The 21,519-nt window shown below is 45.4% G+C and overlaps 2 long non-coding RNA genes and 1 pseudogene across 3 annotated transcripts; 1 reads left to right on the top strand and 2 right to left on the bottom strand.

The window, feature by feature from the left end:
• Positions 1 to 3,744: 3,744 nt before the first annotated feature.
• Positions 3,745 to 20,388, top strand: LOC309639910 (glyoxylate/hydroxypyruvate reductase B-like; annotated as a pseudogene). Its single transcript, XR_014268567.1, has 6 exons — positions 3,745 to 6,383; positions 10,960 to 11,344; positions 12,891 to 13,062; positions 14,531 to 14,706; positions 16,129 to 16,225; positions 20,172 to 20,388. The product of XR_014268567.1 is annotated as a glyoxylate/hydroxypyruvate reductase B-like (transcript).
• LOC309639914 lies at positions 7,219 to 10,953 on the bottom strand. Its single transcript, XR_014251917.1, has 2 exons — positions 7,940 to 10,953; positions 7,219 to 7,536 (listed from the first exon to the last, which is right to left on the bottom strand). It is a non-coding gene; the product is annotated as an uncharacterized lncRNA (long non-coding RNA).
• Positions 18,166 to 21,489, bottom strand: LOC309639913. The gene is made up of 2 exons (XR_014251916.1): positions 21,071 to 21,489; positions 18,166 to 19,055 (listed from the first exon to the last, which is right to left on the bottom strand). It is a non-coding gene; the product is annotated as an uncharacterized lncRNA (long non-coding RNA).
• Between the last annotated feature and the right edge of the window lie 30 nt (positions 21,490 to 21,519).

The following is a 21,519-nucleotide window of genomic DNA, read 5'->3' as shown; positions in this document are numbered from 1 at the left end:
CTCTCCATCAGTTAATTGACATCCGGGTTGTTTCCACTCTTTGGCTGTTATGAAAATGCTGCTATGAACATTTGGGTACAAGTTTTTGCATGGATTTTAAGTCTTCATTTCTCTTGGGTATGCAGGTGGCGTGGTTGAATCATGTGATAATTATGTTTACTGTTTTGAGATATTGCCAAACTGTATTTAAAAGCGGCTATACCGTTTTACATTTCCAACTGCAATGTGGTGGGGTTGGATTTCTCCACATCTTTGTCTACTCTTGTTATTTGTGTGTTTTTGTTTTTGTTTTTTTACAATGATATCCTGGTAGTTGTGAAGTGATGTCTTATTATGGTTTTGACTTGCATTTCCCTAGTGGCTAGAGATATAGAGCATCTTTTAATGTACTTATTGGCAATTTGGAGAAATGTCTATTCATCTCCTTTGGCCACTTAAAAATGGATTAGTTGTCTTTTTATTATTGAGTTGGAAGAGTTCTTTATATATTCTGGATAGAAATTCCTCATCAGATATATGATATGAAAATATTTCCTCTCATTTTATGAATTGACTTTTCACTTTTTATTGGTATCATTTGCAGCAGAAAACTTTTAAATTTTGATTAAGTCCAAGGTATCTGTTTTTCCCTTTGCTGCTTGTGCTTTTGGTATCGTGTCTGAGAAACCATTGCCTAACTCAAGATCATGACTATTTAGTCCTCTTTTCCTCTTAGACTTTTACAGTTTTAACTCTTACTTTTCGGTCTATGATCATCGTGAATAAATTTTTATGTATGGTGTTAGGTAGGTGTCCAACTCTATTCTTTTGGTTTTTTGTTTTGTTTTGGCGGTGCCACGCGGCTTGTGGGATCTTAGTTCCCCCACCAGGGATTGACAGCTCTGTTCTTTTGTATGTGGATATCCAGGTGTCCCAGCACCATTTATTGGAAAGAGTTTTCTTTCCCCATCAAATTGACTTGGCTCCCTTGTTGAAAATCGATTGACTTTAAATATAAGGATTTATTTCTGTAGTCTCAATTCAATTCCATTGATCTATATGTCTAGCCTTATGGCAGTACCACACTGTCTTGATTAGTGTAGCTTCGTGATAAGTTTTGAAATCAGGAAGTGTAAGTCCTCCGACTTTGTTCCTTGTCAAGATTGATTTGGCCATTCTGGGTCCCTTGCATTTCCATATGATCTTTAGGATTAGTTTGTCAATTTCTGCCAAAAAAAAAAAAAAGGCGTCTGGGATTTTGATAAGAATTGTGTTGAATCTGTACACCAATTTAGGGAGTATTGCCATCTTAACACTATTAAGTCTTCTAATCCCTGGATATGGGATGTCTTTCCATTTATTTAGGCCTTCTTTAATTTTTATGACTTTTATGGTTTCCAGTATTCATGTCTTGCCCTTTTTATTAATTTTAGTCCTAAATATTTTATTCCATTTGATGCTATTTAAATGGAATTGTTATTTTAAATATTTTCAGATTATTCATAATCAGTGTATAGAAATAGAATAGATTTTTGTGGGGGGAGGGAAGAATCATTTTTTATTTTTATTTTATTTTTTGAATCTTTTACAGTTGTATCAACCACACATAATTCAATGGAAATTTTTAGTTACTCATCTTTATTGCCTTTCTAAAGCATATAACTTAGTCGTCATAGATATAAGCATTCTATGCCTTTTGCACTCATACTTCGTAGTTTTATGGGACATTTAAATTATGTAACTTCAATAATCCACAAAATTTGCATAAACTGGTTTGGGATTAAATTCGATCACATATAATTCAATTGGTGACAGCAAAAATGCACAGATGTATAGGGAGCCGCTTGAGCATTCAGCTTGGTTTGTGAAGAGAGTAAAGAAATGCAGTTACTCCTAAGAATCTATTAGGTAGAGGTCAATTTGAAGATCTTTGAATGTATATGGAAAGTGATATTTGCATGCTTGTAGATTTTACAAATCTATGTTATCACACTGAATAAATATAGTAATACGGAGACTGCAAAATAGAATCGATTTTTTTCATTTGTTTTTATTTTGTTTTTTCTCCAAGTTTTATTGAGATGTAATTGACATATAGCACTGTATAAGTTTAAGGTGTACAGCATAATGCTTTGACTTATGTACATCATGAAATGATTATCACAATAAGTTTAGTGTAGATGCAAAAGAAAAGAAAAAGAAAAAATACTTTTTCCTTGTGATGAGAACTCTTAGGATTTATACTCTTAACAACTTTCATACATAATATACAGCAGTATTAATTATATTAATCATGTTGTACATTACATCTCTAGTACTTATAACTGGAAGTTTGTACCTTCCGACCACCTTCTTACAATTCCCCCTCCCCCAACCCCCCACCACTGGTAACCACAAATCTTATCTGTTTTTCCATGAATTTTTTGTTTGTTTTTTGAAGTATAATTGACCTACAACACTATGTTAGTTCCTGGTGCACAACATAGTGATTTGATATTTCTGTATATCACAAAATACAATTGAGTTTTGTATAGTGATCTTGTGGTCTGCAACCTTGCTGGATCATTTATTATTTTGAATAGTTTTTTAGTGGATTCCTTGGGATTTTCTATATATAAGATCATATGATTTGCAAACAGGGACAGTTTACTTCTTCCCTTCCAATCTGGATGCTTTTTATTTTTTCTTTGTCTAACTGCCCTAAAACATTCAGTACAATGTTGAATAGAAGTGGCAAGAGCAGACATTTTGTCTTGTTCCTGATCCAAGTGGGGGAAGCATTCAGACTTTCACTGTTAAGTAGGATATTTATTGTGGGCTTTTCACAGATGCCCTTTATGAGGTTAAGGAAATTCTCTTCTATTCCTACTTTGTTGAGTGTTTTGTTTTTTTTGTTTGTTTTTTTTTAATCATGAAAGATTGTTAGGTTTTGTCAGATGCTTTTTCTAGTGCATTTATTGAGATGATCATGTGAGTTTTGTCCTTTATTCTCTTAATATGGTGTACCACATTGATTTTTGTATGTTAAACCAATCTTGCATTCCTAGGATAAATCCTATTTGGTCACAGTGACTTTTCAAAATATGTCGCTGGATTTGGTTTGCTAGTATTTTATTGAAGATTTTGTGTCTGTAACTCACAAGTGATATTGGTCTGTAGTTTTCTTGTGGTATCTTTGTCTGATTTTGATAATAGTGGCCTCAAAGAATGAGTTGAAAAGTCACCAGCCCAGCCAAGAAAAATCGATTATTTGACCAAGACTCCGCATTTCTACTTCCATTTGAACTCTTCATTTAAAAAAATGACTAAACATAAGCATTAAATAATGCAGTCTCGTATTCTCAAGTAAGAGCAAGACAGATGTTTGGTGGAAGATGTCCCTGTGTCTCCTAACTGGGAAAGGATACACATGTCCAGACAGAGTGCCCATTCCTGCAGAGCAACTGGCTTGAGTTAAGTTGAGAAGAAGGCAATTTGACTGAACTAATTGTTACTAATAAAAAAATCACTGGAGAGGCTTATAACTTTTCTAGAGGGATTTGCATTTTTAAAAGAAGAAATGTTTTAAGTCATATGTAAGACAATGTTACAGTGAGATTTTCCTCTCAAATTTCAGCAGAGGCCCCAAATTGAAGATTAAATGATTTAAAATGCCATATTCCAAATAAAGAAGGCAGACCAGCTTTTTCCAGATTCTGCAGAGGAGAGAATAGTTTAAACACTCTTTGTCCATCACTCTTGAGGATATGGAAGAGGAGGTAAGAAAATGTGTTAGGGAAAAATTGTGACATCGTTTCTTTGGAGGAAGTTGTGGAGTGATGTACAGTCCCATTCTCATTCTCTTCTCTTTGGGAAAGAGAGGGATGCCTCCATCCTGCCTCAAGCCAAGCAAAGGAGTTCTAAAAGAACCCCTCACTTTGGGTGGGAAATGGTCAGGAGGCAAAAGACCCTGTCACCCAGGACTGTATGCTTAGGTGAAGAAATTTCTACATCCAGGCCTGCTAAAGGGACCAGAGTTGAACTCTTGGGAGAAACCCTCAAATGTATACAGTGTGCTGTCTTTGAAAGTGGCCAGTGCTCAACCGTACTAACCCTAAGAGCAATGCAGATATCCAACTGCAGAAAAATAGATAAACTGAGGTGTACTTATTGATATTATATAGCTGTAAAGATGAATGACTACACCTCCATGTATAAACGGGGATGAATCTCACATACTGACAAGCTTAGAAAAAAAGCAGGTTACCAAAGACTACATAAGGTATAATTCCATTAACATAAAATGCAAAAATATGCCAAACCAGACAATATATTATTTAGGCAAATTTTCTATCTATCTATCTATATCATAAAATTCAAGATCGGAGTTATATCTGGAGCAGCAGGGAGTGGCACAGGGAAATTCAAAAGTAGCGGTAATGGTATATTTCTTAAGTTTGGTGGTATACAACCAGGGGCTCATTTTATTGCTGTTTTCATACCATGTATATTTTATAACATTGTGTATTTATAACATGTGTATTTAATTTAAAAGTTAAGGCCAGTTTTATCAAATTCTAATTTTTTCATTATATTTACTCCCAACTGAACACAGCAGGGATTCTGGCAATTTGTGAATTCTTCTTGCTGGACCAAATTCAATAGAGGCCCTCTGGCTAGGTAGCTGGTTGGTAATAAAACTCCAAATAATCTTTCGTGGCAGGTAGTATTCACTTTTGCAAGGCGATGCTTTCTCAAGAGTTTTTTATGATCTTGAGATAGAATAGTAAAACTCTATGTCCTCTTTCAGTCTAGACTTTCCAAACAGTTCTAAGACACTTTCCTCCCTTATTTGTATTTTATTCTTTCGTTTTTCAACAAGTATTTATTGAGCATGTGCATGTGCCAGACAGGATATCAGGTGCTGTTATCAAGAAATAGAACAATAACAAGACTGAGTCCCTGCCCTCATGGAGTGTAGTCGAGCAGAAGGCCTGACATTACACAGAAGATCGTACACTGAATTTGGATTCACAACAAAGTCCTACAGGTAAAGAGTTTAGGGTATTACGAGAACATTTAGCAGGAACACACTTAGTTTAAGGAGTTCAGGAAAGGCTTCCTTAAGGATATTATGCTTAAATGGGGACCTGCTAGATGAGTGAGAACTAGGGGAAGAGCTGGGGGCCAGTCCAGGCAGCCAGGGAACAAGTCCAGTGCCAGGAGCATGGCAGTTTGGGGCAATGTGCAGCTGAAATGACCAGAGCACACAAGTGGTTTGCTGGGTGGACAGGCCAGACAATGGGACCTCTGTGCTTAGGATTTTGTACTTTACCATAGGAACAAGGCGAGCTGCCAAGGGGCTTTAAGCTGGGGATTAACATGTCAGATTTATATGTCCTTCAGGCATCTAGGCTGCCATGTACAGGAGAAAGGATTGCAAAGGGAGTACTTGAAGAGAGGGAAGTAGGGAGACTAGCATCAGCGTAATGAAAGCTGCCAGAGAGGAGTTCTGGGCTGGAGATAAAAATTTGAGAGCCATCAGAGTAGAAGGCAGCAAGTGAAGCCAGGACACTGGATGAGACACTCATCAGTGTTTCCCAAAGAGGACTACAAGTGTTCCATTACCTGTTCTCAGTAGTACCATCTAGTCTAATTTTAAAAATACCAGAGATATCCCCAGATAGTATTATTTTTGACTAGGTAAGTAAACACTTGAGTTGATTTTTAATTTACTTAGGGGGGAAAATGAGTAAATAGCAACACAGGTGGTGTGTGACTATGAAAAATGACTGAATTTGTGACACACTGACCCAGAACCGTGGAGACACAGGAGTAAACCCTCGCGGGTGACTTAGAGCAGGGCCTAGGCAGTGCCAAAAAGGAGGAGGCCTCCTGCCGCAGGGAGAGCCTGCGTCCCACCGCCCACTTTCCCGGGAAGAAGGCAGTCCTGATCTCAGGGTGAGACTCGCTCTTTTCAGAAGCCAGCCAGGCGCCAGCGTGCAGACCCTGCCCAACAATGCGCCCCTGCAAGGTCTCCCCATCCGACCACCTAAAACAATAAAATAGCTGATTACTTTACCAGCAGAATGGGTTTATTCAGGAACAGCAAAAAACTGCAATTTAAAACGCTCAATCTATGGCAAACCACAGGCAAGTCCAGAGAACAAAGCAGGGGAAACTCTTTTATAGAGGAGAAGGGGGATTTGGGCGTGGCTGCTTGTTATAAACAAAGAGCCCATTGGAGGGAACCCCGGGTTGGAAGTGTAGTAGCTTCCCACTGGCTGGGCTGTTTCCAGACTCGGAGAAAGGCTTCCTTCCCCGCCTGTAGCGAGGTTGAGCCCTTTTTCCTGCTGGATCTCCAATCGAGGGGGAGTGGTGCCCAGAGCTATCCCTTCTGGCCTCCCGGCTCCATCTTAAATGAGGTTTCTGTGTATTAATTTTCACACTCCCCACGCTGAAGCAGGCCAGCAACCTTCCCCACCACACAGGCCCCACACCCGACCACCCAGACTCCGCTCCCGAAGGAGGCTCCATCCCAAGCCCGCCCGCCAGGGGTGGGGCCTCGGCAACCTGCCCTTCAGGTGGCGTCTCGCATGCGCACTCCTGGCGCCCAGAGTTCCCGGCCGCGAACCGAACGCCGGAGATGTGGGTGCGGCCTAGCTGATTGGGCGGGGCTAGCAGAGGAGGACCAAGCTGTGGGGCTGGGGACGTGGCCTTGGGCACGGCAGGCGGGCTTAGGGCGTGGCTGGAAGGTGTGGTCTGCGGTTTGGGGGCGTGGCTGGGAGGTGCAGTCGGCGGGCTTTGGGGCCTGGCTCCCGCGTGGCTGGCCGTAGGACTGGGGCGGGGGCACTACGCTCTCTGACCTCGCCCCTTCGCTGTCCGGGCCTTGCCTGGGAGACAGGGCCTGCTGGAGCGTCCCTGAAATCTGGGGTCTTTTTAAAAGACCCGGATGTCGCGGTGTGGGCGGGAGACTGGACTGAGCTCTGCCGCGTGGGTGTGACTCACCTGGAACTTCACCTGGGGCAGGTGGGCAGCATTAGAGTCCTAAAACCCGTCTGGGCTCGCAGGGCACGATCCTGAAGAATTTAATAAGGAAAATACATTGTTGTTATTTATACCTGCCTTGTTCGAGAGAAGACTTAAGGCGGCTTCAGACACTGCCAGAATCTAAAGGTCATTTCGGACAGGTACTTACTTTTTTCTAAGCTCCAGGCAGTGGCAGATTAAGCTTTAAATGAATAGATTCAGGTATCCACATCAGAGTTTATAGTTTATTCCCCTGCATGAATCCAGGTTTGTTTGTTTTTTTTAATATATTTATTTTTGGCTGTGTTGGATCTTCATTGCTGCGAGGGCTTTCTCTAGTTGTGGCGAGCGGGGGCCACTCTTCACTGCGGTGCGCGGGCTTCTCACTGCGGTGGTTTCTCTTGTTGCGGAGCATGGGCTCTAGGCACGCGGGCTTCAGTGGTTGTGGCTCGCAGGCTCTAGAGTGCAGGCTCAGTAGTTGTGGTGCATGGGCTTAGTTGCTCCGTGGCACGCGGGATCTTCCCGGACCTGGGCTCGAACCCATGTTCCCTGCATTGGCAGGCGGATTCTCAACCACTGCGCCACCAGGGAAGTCCCTAGGTTTTTTTATCTTGTCTTTTTTTCCTTAATGTTTAGCAGGCCCTGACAAACCATTTCTTAGGAGGGAAGCAACTGTTTTTGCTGAGACACATTGTGACAGTATTGGTTTTAAATTACATTGGATTTGTTGATACCTGGTGACTGGAGAAACCTCACATAAAGGGTGTAAACAGTGCAGTTTTCATTAAGCTAGAACTAGCAAACACACCCTCAAGGATATGCCCTTTGGTATATCTTAAACTTTTAGGTACTCTTATCTAGTCATGAGTGAACAGATTGTTCTCCAGCAAATCCAGAATATCAAGCTAAGGATGATTATAAAAGCAGAGGGGCTAACCATGGCGTCACCTACTCCTCATTTCGGAGAATTCTTTTTTTTTCCCAGGCTGTTTTCTGAGCCTCTTTGGAGCAGAAGCTGGGCTGGGAATCTGTAGAGGACAGAAAACAAACAACTTTAATTTTATACCCATAGACAGGGCAGAGAACTGCTTGGTAGGTGAGATGAGGATAGACTTTGAAAGGGATTGGAGAGAGGATAAGAGGACAGAGTGGCAGGGAGAGAAGATTAAAGTCAGTTGGTGCCAGTTTGAAGCAAGTCTTGGCATGTTGGGGATGTGAGGATGATGGGGGGCGGGTATTGGACTCACCTCTCAAATATTAAGAGAGGAAGCTTCATGAGGAAATAGGATTTTAAGAAATGTTACTGTGTTGTATGAATTCAGTCTCCCTCTTTGGTGTAAGTTTGTTTCTAGACACTTGGGTAAATATCTAAATTGTTGTTCAGATTTAAACATTAGTAACTCCCATTCATTGAAGGCTTGCAGTAGGTTCTCCAGGCTCTGAATGTTCTCTTTCACTGTCAGGGCCACCACGCCAGGCGGTCTGTTCCCCTCACTTTCCGTTGGAGGATAGCGGGTTTCAGAGGGAAGCACAGCCAGGCAGAGCAGCCTGAACCCAATGCCCAGCTCCTTCTTTGCACTTGGTCCTGCTTTGTCCTCTTTCTGCCCTCACCCCATCTTTGTTTCTTTCTCTCTGTCTCAAAAACTAAAACATATTTTTATTGGTTGCAATTGGTTTTTATTTTCATTTTTGCTTTTTAAGTTAAAAATACCTTCCTTACTCCCCTGCCCCTTGCCTGCCCCCGTCCTTGCCCCTTCTGTGATTTGAATTTGTTCTCTCTGCACTTGTGTTACTCCAGAGCTCCTCCTGCCCTGCCCTCCTCTGGGCCCAGAGTCCAGCTGGGCTGTCACAGTCACTGGTCACGGGTCTTCATGCCTCCCTCCACACTTCCCTCTCATGAGTGCTAGACAAACGTGGGTCTTACTTTCCTTTGAAAGAAGAGGTTGGAAGTTCATTCTACTTTATTTTTCTTTTTGTGGGTCTCAATTTTACAGGGACTTTAAAAGAAGAAAATCCTGAATTTAGAGCCTTGGGTCTGTTGAGGGCAATTTCAACAAAGTTAATACATATTCTTTTATTTTTTAATTAAGCAATCATTTTGCAAGGAGAAAACCAATTTTTAATCTGTGCTAGCAGTTCAAATTAAACAGTGTAAGGAGAATGCACATAGCAGTTAGAAAACGTAGTCTAACTACATTTTCATGTCTGAACTATCACTCTGTTAACCAAAAACAAAGCTGTAAAATTTTTGACTTTTCCAAATTTCACATATGGGTTTATCTTTTGACTTAGACAAAATGCAGTTGTGTAAAAATACACTTACTTTGTGGTGAGTTCCTCTGTTGTCAGAATGTTCCCAACCTAACCATCATGTCAGTTCTGTGCATCCAAGGACACCTGCCAGAGGCATGTCCACTTAGCTCTCTTTATGCAGAAATTAGGGGAGGAGAATGAAATGTGATCTTACGGTGCAGCTGTAAAACACTACCTGTTGATATCACTCGGGTTTCACCAAGAACGCAGGAAGCCTGGGAGACATTCGATGAGCCGCAGAGCTGTGCCAGAGCCAGAGTTCTCGCCTTCCGGCCCTGCCCGCTCCTGTGAGCCCAGGCATCAGCGCAGCGGCAGACAGGGCTCACGCTCCCTTCTCCCGAAGCTGTTGATGGCGGGTCCCACTTCCTGTCTCGTGCTCCTTTGCTGGACTCCTGGCTGTGAGTGGAGATGGTCAGAGGCTGGTGCTCGTGAAAGGAGTTATAGAGCAAGAGCCAGAGCCCAAGGATGGAGCGAGCTCTTGCATCTGCCCGGTGCTCCCACCCCTGCTCCGTCTATCTGTCCCGACTGGGACTCTCTCCCTCTTCGCATTTGGAGCAGCCACGAGTCACTTGGAGGATCTTGGATCTTTTCCGTGTACGACCACTGACAATAATGGTGTGATGGATGTGTGTCATTGCTCCATAACCAAAGTTAAAGCAGTCAGGAATTGAGACACCTTTCTATAAAAATAACTAAAATCTTATCTTGAATGAAACTCTTTTAATCTTTTACTGAAGGTCCAAAGAGTAAACACAAGTTTTTTAGCCCATTATGCTCTGAGCTTTGAACACATTGTAAACATTTTTAGCTAAGTTTGTGACCCAAAGATAAAATGCATTCACTCGCCTCAACTCTTGAAAGCAACTGGTTTTCTTTTTGGAAGAAAGCTATAAAATGTTAAAAATATCTTCTTTTTAATTAGGAACAAAGAACATAAAACATTATTTAATTTGTTTGACAGACAGTAAAAAGTGTCTTTTACTTTCACAGTAAAAAATGGTCAGTTTTATTTGTTAGTTGTTGTTGCATAAAATCACCCTAAATTTTAGTGGCTGAAAACCACAAACCTCTGTCATGGGGGCATGTCTTCAGGTCGGAGTCCAGGAGGGGCTTACCTGGGCGGTTCCGGCTCAGGGTCACTCGGGAAACTTTAGTCAAGGCGCTGGCCGGGGCTGCGGTCATCCCCAGGCTCCCAGGCCGTTGGCCAGCCTCTTAAGTCCTGCCTCCCGCTCACTTGGGCCTTGGCACAGGGCTGCCTCCCAGCATGGCCCTGGCCCCCCGGGAGAAGGGGGAGCAGGGGAGAGCAGGACCCCCCTTCGCTTCTGCTGCGTTCTCTTCACGAGAAGTGCACTCCAGGCTGGGGGTCTCACAAAGGCGTGATCACCAGGAGCGGCCATCGGAGGGGGCCCGGAGGCTGCCACCACAGCCGAAGGGCAGGAAGAAAGACCCCTGTCGGGTGGGGAGGAAAGTGGCAGTGATGGGAGCACTGGTACCTTCAGAGTCCAGCTCTGCTGCGTTACAGGTTTTACAGGAATTTATCCAGGAAGTAAAATGAATTCCAGTCCTGTTGTAATTTAGAAAATCTAAAGAGCAGTAGAAGAGCGTATGGGTTGTTCTCTTGGAGACTCTCTTTGACAGCAGAAATCTATCTTTCTGCAGGCCACGGGCGATCAGGACCTACCTGGAGTTTCGGTGTCTGGACTTGAAGGACAATATGGTATATGTGAAGATCATGCTGGAGACCTGCAGAAACACTTTAATCTCATTACCATGCAAGAATTTTTGGAAAATAAGACACAGCTGGGTCCAAAGATCCAAGCCGTGTACGTCTGGGGCGGAAGGCCGGCCGTTAGCCAGGAGCTGCTGCGCAGCCCGCCCTCCTTGAAGATCGTTGCCAGCGTAGGGGCGGGGCTGGACCACCTGGACCCGGGACTCGTTGCCAGCTTTGGTGTGAAGGCGGCCAACACGCCACACGCCGTTTCCAGCCCCACGGCAGACCTGGGGATGGCCTTGCTGCTGGCCGCAGCTCGGAGAGTCATGGAAGGTAAACAGCCAGGAGACGCTTGTTTTCCAGAGATCAGATGACAGATACTTAATATCACACCTGATAAAGCCCTGATCTCTTCACACTGCGTGCAGGACTTTGTTGCCCTGGACTTGGTGCCACTTTTGGTTGTTTCAGCCTAGTCAGGCCCGAGCTCGGCACCCAGGCACATGCAGTCCGTGTGATCTGTCTGATACACTGCTTTCTCCTCCACCAAATTCCACTCACTACGCAACGTGTGAAGTACTTTCAGCACCGCTGTGGAAATGCCCTTGGGGTAGTTCACTGGCCGCTCAGCATGCTACCCTGGGGTGAAGGGCCACAAGTGAGCAGGCAGAACCCCAGCTCCCCACACGCTGGACATTGCTGGGCGCGTCCCCGGGAGGAGCAGTGCAGCACTTCAGCACTTGGCCATTGTCCTGGTGGAGCTCTGGGGTGAAGGGGCTTGAGGAAAGAGGAGGCAAGAACCAAGCATGTTCTGCGTCTTTTTTTTTTTTTTCCTATATTTTAATTTTAATTTTTAATTTTTGGCTGCATTGGGTCTTTGTTGCTGCCCGCGGGCTTTCTCTAGCTGCGGTGAGCAGAGTCTACTCTTTGCTGCGGTGCGCGGGCTTCTCACTGTGTGGCTTCTCTTGTTGTGGAGCACGGGCTCTAGGTGCGCGGGCTTCAGCAGTTGTAGCACGCAGGCTCAGTAGTTGTGGCTCGCGGGCTCAGTAGTTGTGGCTCGCGGGCTCTAGAGTGCAGGCTCAGTAGTTGTGGCGCCCGGGCTTAGTTGCTCCGCGGCATGTGGGATCTTCCCTGACCAGGGATTGAACCTGTGTCCCCTGCCGTAGCAGGCAGATTCTTAACCACTGCACCACCAGGGAAGTCCGAGCCGGTTCTGTTTCTGACTGCTGGTTCACATGTGCACACTCACAGACACATGCACACACACATGCACACACAAATATATGCACAGTCACACACACATACACATACATGTAGTCACAAATGTACAGACACTTGCACACACCAAAACCAACAAATTTTAACCAGAAATCCTCCCTTAATGTGAAAGAAGTTGCTGGGTTTTTTTAAAAATATTTATTTATTTATTTGGTTGCACTGGGTCTTAGTTGTGGCAGGCAGACTCCTTAGTTGTGGTTCGCCTGCTCCTTAGTTGTGGCACGTGGGCTCCTTAGTTGTGGCATGTGAACTCTTAGTTGCGGCATGCATGTGGGATCTAGTTCCCTGACCAGGGATCGAACCCGGGCCCCCTGCATTGGGAGCCTGGAGTCTTAACCACTGGACCACCAGGGAAGTTCCAGAAGTTGCTCTTTTAAAGCATTCTGCCAGGAGGCTGGGGTTTGTTGCGAGGAAACTGCCCTGTTCCTGTTATTCTTCCCTTGCAGAAACATTTTGCTGTCGGATAGGAATGCGTGAGCACCCAGGGTCCGCCCCGGGCTTCCTGTAACCTCGTCTCCCCTTCAGGCGGGCCGGTGAGGGTTGTGGGGATTTTGCGTGTGGTGCTGGCCACACTGCCCACTCCGCATCGTGTTTATTTCAGGTCATCAGTTGGCTATTTCGCCACATACGGAGAACCATTCTACAAACTGGATGGGTTAAGAAGTGACAGGGGCCATTCTGGGAATTATCGGCCTGGGCAGCATTGGCTATAAGATCGCTCAGCGGGCCAGAGCGTTTGACATGGAGATTCTCTACCACAACAGGAAACGCAGGTAAAATTCGGAAAACGGACTTGAAATTAACTGAGCAGAACTTGCACCGTCACTGCCTTAAATACAGTTTAGATATATTATTCCTCCACTTTTCATACAATTCCCCTATTCTGTTTCTCCAAAAAGTAGGATTGATGATCAAGGAAGGGACTGTGGTATTTTTATGATCACCCAGAAATGCAGCAGATTATCTTCTCTTCACTGAAAAAATTTCACCAGAGAGAAAGGAGATTTTGGCTCACCTACAGCTGTGCTCTGTTTCAGTTTGTAAAGTGATTCTTCCTCATCATGGGAGACGCTGTCCACACTGGAACACACATAACACACAGGTGTGTGCTTCCCCCCCACGGTATTCAGTCTGAAGCCCTCTTCCTCTTACTCCACCAGCAGCATTCAGCCCAACACCCAGCCTTGTTAATTCTGTCTCAAAACAACCCTCAGACCTGCCTGTTCACTCTCACTTCATCGCTGCCACCTGCCACCGGCCTAGGCCCTGGCCTTTCTCACCTGCAGTATCTGCCCCCTAAGGGGCTGCTCTGTGCTCTCGAACTTCAGCGCTGTCTGCAGACCGGCCAGATGATGGCGCTGCTCACAGCCTTTCAGTGGCTTCTGTTGCCACAGAATAGATTTCCACTCCCAGAGGCAGGGTGAGCTGGGAGACTTTACATCAGGACCGCCCCCTTTTCAGCCACCCTGTTTGCACAGTGGATAGTGGCGAGGCTTCGGTAGCTGTCACAGCTCCCAGTGCGGTGAGGGCCGACGCAGAGGCCAGGACAAGGCGTGTGAGGTGGGCAGGGCTTTCTCAGTGGCAGTGTGTGCTGGCCGTTCCTCTCTCCTTCAGGTGGTCTGCTGGCCAAGATGTGTAGAAAGAATTCACGTAGTTTTGTATTCCATATTTGTAGGGCAGTAGTGGCTACCAGGGATGCTGTGACCCCCTGGAGCTTGGAATTTCTGTTGAATAATCAGCTGTCTGGGGTGCCCAGAGCAGGAGTTAGGACTGGACCCGAAACAGAGCACTCGTTCCTGCCTGAACCAGACCCCTGGATCCTTGCTCTCTGTTGAACAGATGGCACTCCCAGGCTCTCTCCCGTTTTGTTGTTTTTCTCTGGAAATTCTGATGTGTTTGCCCATATTCAGCAATGCTGGACGTCGCTGAAAGCCTGTCTGACGCCATCGGGCGTGTACCCGACTCTGGGGGCTCAGAGTTGAGTGGGAGGAAGCTCCCGACCTCAAGGGGCTCGCCGTCTGGTGTGACACCCCACAGACACGGGGCTCAGAGCACCCAGAGACGCCCACGGCGGTTCCATGGGTGAGCCCTGGCGTCGGGGTCCGGCCGCCTCCGGACCCACGTGAGGGTCTGGCCCAGGGGAGGACAGACTGAGCCCAGGGCTCCTCTCAGAAACTCCTTCCGGGAGTTGATGCATTTCTAACTAGAGAACGCGGTTTTTCTCCCTTGTTGCCTTCACAGAAAATCGGAGGAGGAGGAAGCCACTGGGGCCACTTACTGTGAGGGGCTGGATGACCTGCTTCAGCGATGGGACTTGTGATGCTGGCTGTGAGCCTGACGCCCCAGGCCCGGGGCCTGATGGGAGGCGGGAGCGGAGTGGGATGGAGCCCACCGCCATTCTCCCAGCATCGGCAGAGGTGCCTGCCCCGCCGCTGTGTGTAGGCCGGGGGGCTGTGCAGGAGGGCCCCGCCCCCAGCCCTGGCCATCCTCTCAGCACTCCCAGTCAACCTTTTCCCTGAACGGTCTGAAAAATCCACTTAGACTGCTGGGTGGTGAGCTAAAGGGGTTTTACTTTATATTTAGAAATACGTCTGATTTTTGTCTTCACGTCATTTTGAACCTCAAATTAGTAACAAAAAGAATGAGAATAGTACACTGTGGGGTTTCAGATCCAAGTATGGGCATCTCCTTGGGGAGCGGAATCACAGTTTGACCTTCCACGTATAATCAAGCAAAATTTATGGGGATGAATTTTCTGAGCCTCAGTTTAAAAAAATAACTTTGTATTTGTTTGGTTGGTTCTTTGACATTTACGTGGAGCTTTGTTTGCATACAGGAGGCTTCAGGCCCTGCGCGATAACCGGATTTTCTGGTGGCTTGGTGTGGCATTTGTGAAGAAGAAAGCGTCGGAGTGCTTGGCGCCGGGGGAGCCAGCACACGTGAGGATCGGTGCTGGCCTCAGACGTGCGGGCGGCTTGCCTTTGGGATCGGCGGCCGGAAGACACGAGAGAGCTGGCATCACCAGGAACCACCCGTGTCTCTCCTCCGTAAAACAAGGAAAACAGGGCTTGCCGTGAACCCCCACAGGGCCAAGCTAGTGTGCTTGAAGGTTTTCTGAAAATTCAGACCCTGTAGGTGAGCAGGAAGGACCAGTGCATTATATGCTTTTGGTAATGTCAGAGGTCGGTGACAAAGTAAAGATTCTGGAAAAACAATCACCCCAGGAAAGAGCTTGGGACTAGATTCTCCACCAGCAGCACAGGCAGGCTGGTGCTGTGTGACCTGTAGGGCGGCCCAGCCCGCCAGCAGGAAGGAGGTTCCTTGCAGGTCTCTGCTGGGAGGAAGGGGTTTCCTTCTCAGCTGCTGCTGCTATCTTGTATTTGAAATGCAGTTATGGGTGATGTTTGTGGCTGTTTGGTTTTTTAATGTGTACCTAAAACTACTATCTGGGGGCTGTTTCCTGGAACCCTGCGGTGGCTTTGGGAGGCGGTGTGGTGAAGTGGCAGGGCCTAGGCTCAGGGTCAGACAGACCTGGGCTCAGATCTGAGTAGATGCTTTAGAAGCATGTGACTTTGGCTGAGCATGTAACCTACAAGCCTCATCTGTAAAGGGTATTGACTTTTGCTGGGTAAGTGGAGGATTTGGCGAGACAGCATCTGTGAAGGGTTTAGTGCACTGCCTGGCATGTAGCAGGCTGTTAGTGTCCGAGAACGAAGTGGCAGAATGAAGTTCACATGCTGTCAAACCTCTGACAAGATCAAGACGTGTCAGAACAGTAGTGAATGTGACCAGAGTGCACTAACTGTGGGACCTACCGAGGAGGGGTCTCGTCCACCCAGGTCTGTTAGTTAATCAAGACGCCCTGGTGGAAGCCCTTCAGACCGGGGTCATTAAAGCAGCAGCGCTGGATGTGACGTACCCAGAACCCCTGCCCAGGGAAGGAAGCCACACAGGATCTACGGTTTTCTCGATCCAGGTGGGGCAGTCCTCAGACAACTGTTGCTTTTGGCTTTTGCAGCCATGTTGAGCCACGTGTTGTAATCGCGTAGGGTCTTGGCCTTGGAGGGGCCTGAGCAGGCCCCTGGTGACCTGTCCAGTTCTGCAGCGGGTCAGGCCTCTGCTCCAACACCTCGCGGACAGGGTGCTCAGGGCCCTCAGGCCCCCGACCCCGCGGATGGAGACTGCACACAACAGTCTTTCCCACATCAAGCCAAGTAGTCCTCCCTTTACCCACCGACCCTGGTTTGCCTTCTGGAGCATCAAAGGCGAACTCTGATTATTCTCCTCTTTACAAACCTTCATGCATTTTAAGACAACCACTACATTTCATCTTAGTCTTTTTTGGTTTTTTTTTGAGGCTAAGTATCTTCATATCCTTCAGTTGCAGCCTAAATGATGTCATTTCCAGACACCTTGCCTTCCAGCACTTTAGATTTTACAGTCCTTTGCAAATGTGCTCCTGAGAATGGCACACAGTATTCATGTCGTGGCCTGACCACTGTAGAGAAATTACGCCAAGGTTGTGTTGGCAGCCTCACTGCACCTTAACTCGTTAAGTTTTTAGTCAGCTACAATTGAAATTGTTATTCTCTCAATTGTTTAAGTTTATGTGTGGAATTTTACATTTATTTGTATTTAATTTCGTTTGCTTGTGTGTTTTGACCCAGTGATCCAGCCTGTTGGGACTGAAGTCTTGGTTCTGTCATTTATTTTGAATCTTGATGCTGTCATTCATTAAACCAGCTATTCCTAACTTTGATTCCTCCAGCTTTGATTTCTATCCAGTAAGCAAATTACTGTCAGATGAATGTTTGACATTATGACCAAATTTAATACCTAAGTTTATCGAGATTGGTCATAGAACTTACAGACATTTCTGAGAAAAACAATAATTTATTCTGAACAGAGTTTCTCAAAATGTGGTCTGGAGACCCTTTCAGGGGGTCTATGAAGTCAAAACTAATTTTTTTTTCTTTTTAAAGGTCTAACTGGATTTATTTAATAATTCATGAATCAGGCAGCATCCTATCTAGCAAGTAGAGAGGAGCTTCCAAGTCAAAACTATTTTCATCATACTGTAAGATGTTATTTATTTCCACTCATGTTTTCTCACACAAGTGTACAGTGGAGTCTTCCAGAGACTTAAGGACATGTGATGACATCATCACTCTGACAGCTAATGAAATGTGTGCTTCTGTATGATTGTATTAAATTTTTTTCAGTTTTCATTTCTAATACAATAAACGTTGATAGGCATAACCCTCATAAACACATGTTCTTTGGGGTTCTTAATTTTTAAAAGTGTAAAGACCAAATAAGAGAGCCACTAATCTAGAACAAAAAATAATTTCAATATAAAGAAGCATGACCATTTTAGACAGTTGTCAACTTACTCAAAAATGGAGAAGTCATGTTATCACCCCTGTTGCCTGCTAAAATGAACTTTTACTCACAAGTCACAGGGCAAATACCAGGGTTATATCCCAAAGCTTAGTTTATTCTAATAGGTGATGCACTCCCAGTGTCCCATGTGAAATCATTTTTGTGGCCAAGAGGTTTAACAACTATTTTATGAATAACTTATATTCAGATACCCATGTTAATTTCTAATCTGTATATTTATCAGATAGGTCTGAGTTTTCATCTTGGTTTTTCAGGGAGACATTTTGATGCCGCTTACTGTGAAAAAAGTAATTTAAAAAGTAGGAAACCTGTGGTTGTTTAGTCATACTACATAAGTATTCTTTGCTTTACAAAAGGATTTACTGTGTATTATTTTAAACAGAAAATATTCATTTGCCAATAGTGCCAGGAGTCCCCAAGATCACCTTCAGCCTTAACGATTTGCTGGCAAGACTCGCAGAACTCAGAAGAGCTTTCCTACTCACAGTCACAGTTTATTACAGTGAAATGATATAGTTTAAAATCGGCAAAGGGAGAAACCTTACAGGGGAGTCGAGGAGGACCAGGCTGGCACTCCCAGTTGTCCTCCCAGTGGAGCTGTGTGGACGGTGCTTACCACCTCCAGCAATGGTGTGTGACAACACACGTTAAGTATTTCCAACCAGGGAAGCTCAGCCCAGCCTTGGTGTCAGGGGGTCAGTCACGTAGGTGTGGAGTGCCCACATGTCTGACACTGGCTTCTTAGTCTCCAGACCCTGCAGAGGTCAAACTGATACAGATTGGCCCAGAGCCCTAGGCGAACAAAAACAGGCATTCACCACAAATTAAATCACTAGTGTAAACTATCTGGCTTTGCTCAGGGCCCCAAGTATAAGACACTCTTACCAGGCAGTATATCTCAAGGGCTCACAGGTTATCTTCCAGAGGCCAGTCAACGGCCAGTCCTGTCTTTGGAATGTGCAGGGTTCAAGAACTCCAAGCCCGCCTGCTGAGTTAATTCTTTACTACACAGGCCAGCCACTGGCCCTTGGCCTTAGCTGTCTCAGAGCAAAATGGTATTTATTGGATTATCTACATTTATTAATTTATATGACAGATACAGCAATAGTATCAGTATGACTTCACCTAACATTTGGAGGAGCCAATGTGGGGCAGGGATAGATTTAAAGAAACTAACCCATTGTATTTTTGTACTAATTTGATTACTTGTTCCCCCCAACCCCTTCATCTACCACTATTTGTACATTATGATGAACATGTGTAGCACTATTTAGTATATAAATTAGCTGATACTTACCTAAATCCAGTATTTCCTCAGGCCAGTCATTTCCCCTTGATCGTCAATGTCAGTATTATCATCTGACTTACTTACATGAGGTACTTAAATCTTACCAACAATGCCAGTGTTATACCATATTGCAATATTGTCATGGTACAATGCAGTTTCATTACATAACAAATCGATAACAATTGCAGAGGTATTTGCTATGCCTTCTCAACAAAATTGTCTCTTGCCTATACACCAGATATTATTATGGGCAGGTGTTGGTACAGTTAGCCGTGATTCAGTGATTTCTGGGTTCCAAGTCAGTTGGGACAAAGCCAGTCACCCTGTCTCAGTTCGCACCCTTGTACTGTTTTCCAGCGTGTGCTGTTATATAGTAGGGCCCACCTCCTTCATAAGGGGAGGATGAGTGTTTTTCAGAATAGTTTGTATCCCTGCTAACTGTACCACAGGATATGTCTTACTTCAGTCATTCCTGGAGGTGAGGGCAGTCAAACTACATTGATATAAATTACAGGTGCCCCCAGAGAACTTCCATAGGTTTTGGGGTCTGTAAGATTCTCAAGGGTGTGCCCCTTGAGCCTCAGTATCTATGATGGGGGACCACTGCCACATGTCTACTTTGGCCTCTGTGTTAAAATAGTCAGGATGCCCGTTGGGCCAGGTGATAGCACTTTCCCAATCCTGGGTGCTAATATTATCCATCATTATGCTTGAGTCTGCCTGACCCACTTCACGAAAACCTCATTATCTTTCCAGGCTAACTCCCATCCTTTGCCTTCTTCCTGGAAGAGAGCTCCCTCTAATGTGCTAATTCTAGTTAATAAATCTTTCCCTTCTGAATGCTATTCCCATTAAAGGCACATTCAGTTTGTGCCATGATGCCTAGACCAGCACCTAATTCCCCAAGGCCCTTTCTTGTCTTGTGGGTCAGTGTCATTTAATCCATCACGCATGTTGTGCAATTGTGAACTAATGGCCTGGGTGCAGTTAGGATACGTATTTTACACCCAGAAATGTTGGGTCACCCAAACCAGGGTTAGATGAGCAGTGGTCATACCAGATGTCATTAAGAGTACGCCATGAGGCTCCCACAGCCTTCCCCACCTCAGGGTAGGGGATATGAAAACATAATATGACATTAAAGAAACGAAACGACTCTGAATAGTTTTCCTCAATTAATCTGTATTTCAGAGATCATCCTTTGTTGGAGTTGAAGAACGTCACTCTGACACCTCACACTGGAAGTGCAACTCATCAAGCAAGACGACAAACAATGTAAAATTTGGTTGAAAGCATCCTGGCTTCTCTCAATGGCCTTCCTATTCCTAATGAAGTGCTATTTAAATGATTTATGTGGGCTGAGAATTCAATGGGATGAAAACATGGCAGATTAAATGGGCAAAAAACACTTATTTTGTATGTTAAGAGTCCATTATATAGATTGAATTAATACTACTTAGATGAAAAACTTAAGGAATAGTAATAATAGTTACCACCCATTGACAGTTTGTTAAATGCTTTCCTTACACTCTCACTTCATCCTCAAGGCAGCTGTATGAGGGAAGTTATGTTGTTATGATTCATAATGAAACTGAGCACAGAGAATTACTTGTCCAAAGTCCAAAAGCCTGCACTAGGTCTACGGATTTCCCAGTGAGCTATGTTGCTTTCGATCCGTATAAATTCTGATACTTTATTGGATTACATAGTCCCCCTGATACTCTAATCACTATCCATTTGTTTCAATCATTCAAAAAAAAAAAAAAAGGATTTTTGAGCACCTTCTATGTGCCAAGTCCTGTTCTAAGTGCTATAGGAAAGAAAGTCCCCACTGTCAAGCGGTTTACTTACTAGTGGGGGAGAAGACCAAGCAGTGCCCGTGGGGCTGGGAGCCAATGATGAGCGCGGGGGAAACAAGGAGGGAGAGAGTGCCCAGTATGGGATTATCAGGGATGACCGGGAAGAGGGGTCTGAGGTGACTATGCCTCCTTTCTGGAGTAGTTTGGAAGCTGTGTCTTTCTCCACGTAGACTGGTGAGGAGGTATTACAGGAAGTGAGCAAACGAACTGGCAGCGGAAAGAAGAAGAAACTCTAGTCCTTCCTAGTGGTGCAGGCAGAAGGGGCTCTGCTCCGGGACGCCCACCCAGTGAACACCTCTTACCTCCCTGCTGTTCATCTGATAATTCTGTGGCAAGGGAGTTGAAATGCACCTTTCTCTGTTAGCTTCGTGCGTTTGCGTAAAGTGTATTCCTCGCTCCGCAATCTCCGCATCCGGGTGGTTTGTGCGCTTCCCCACCACCGAGTCCCACCCTACCTTGCACTCGGCGGCCTGTGGCTGAACCCAGCTCGCCGTGGGAGAACGGCGGGGGGCGTGGCCCAGTCGCCCCGCCCACGCGCCAGCTGGCCCTGCCCCCGCACAAACGTCATCACGTCCCGTCCCCGCTCCTCAGTTACGTCATCAGGCTCCGCTCCCCACCACGTGTCGTCTGGCCCCGCCCACAGGCGTCCTGCCGTTCCCCGTCCTTCACGTCACCCGGCC

This window comes from Balaenoptera physalus, assembly GCF_965194825.1.
Source record: "Balaenoptera physalus genome assembly, chromosome: 12".
Lineage (NCBI taxonomy): Eukaryota > Metazoa > Chordata > Mammalia > Artiodactyla > Balaenopteridae > Balaenoptera > Balaenoptera physalus.
This window is presented reverse-complemented; position numbering and strand designations above follow the sequence as displayed.